Here is a 1,164-nt window from a genome sequence, read left to right as displayed (position 1 = left end):
ACACCTGTAATTCTTCCGTCTTCCTGTCCCTGTGAACCAGTCCAGTGAAGTACTGTTCTGCAGCTGTGGTGTGAAACTCTGCACTATGTGCTGGGTCTACAACTCTGACAACAAACCCGCTCTGGTCTCAGGTAGTTTAATCTACAGGAAAGGGCAGGGTTCTACACAACAGAAGGAATGAGATTCTAAATGGAATTTTTAGTATTATAACCAAAGGCTATGAGAAAACAGCATGATTGATCCTGTTAGGGCTAGGGCCAGTTTCAGATACGTGCCTGAACTTAGGAAAACCCTGTGCTCAGTTTAGTGATCTACCACTACAGTCTTGCAATACTTAATCATTTCTAAATAAGGAACCCTGGATTTTCCTTTTGCTCTGGGCTCCACCATAGCCAGTACTGAACAGGATTGGAGGCAATCAGAACTAGAGACTGCAACTATGTATGTAGTTAGTGAAAAATGCTAAGGAAACAGCCAGATCAACAGAGTTTATCTGCCTCTCCTATGCTTTGGATACCATGCCAAGTGCTACATACCTATATGTACATGTACATATGTATGTAAATCTACCTCATAGATCAGTATACCTTATATACACTTAAAATGTCACCAGACAGTGGCCCCCTTGCTCCTCTCCACCCTCCATCTACCTTCCCATTTATTTCTCCATAGCTATAATAGGAATAAAAAAAAGTTTTTCTGGGTGTTTAACTTCCTTTCTCTTCTGACTGTCTTCCTTCATTCTTCCACCCTTCCTTAATCTTTTTCTTCTTTCTTTCTTCTTGTTTATTTTAATGAGGATCAATGAAATTTAATTCCTTCAATCCAACTTCAGTGGGCATCACTTGGACTGCTTATTTCAAAGGTCAGTTTTTATAACTCAACCCTGGAAATTCTGATCAATGGATCTAAAGAGGAAAGGTCCATGACTGACCATTGGATTTATACTCCAGAGCCTTTATAAAAACTAAAGTTCACCACCTGCTGAAAAGGCAGTCTTTTTTCCATTGGACACTCCTGCTTTGTCAAAGATTAATTGGCCATATACTTGTGGGTTCAGTTCTGGGTTCTCTATTCTATTCCATTGGTCCATGTGTCTATTTTTGTGCCAATACCATACTGTCTTGATGATGACAGCTTTGTAGTAGAGGCTAAAGTCTGGGA

Source organism: Suricata suricatta, chromosome 13 (genome assembly GCF_006229205.1).
Source record: "Suricata suricatta isolate VVHF042 chromosome 13, meerkat_22Aug2017_6uvM2_HiC, whole genome shotgun sequence".
Lineage (NCBI taxonomy): Eukaryota > Metazoa > Chordata > Mammalia > Carnivora > Herpestidae > Suricata > Suricata suricatta.
The sequence above is the reverse complement of the archived record's forward strand: the minus strand, read 5'-3'. Positions refer to the sequence as shown.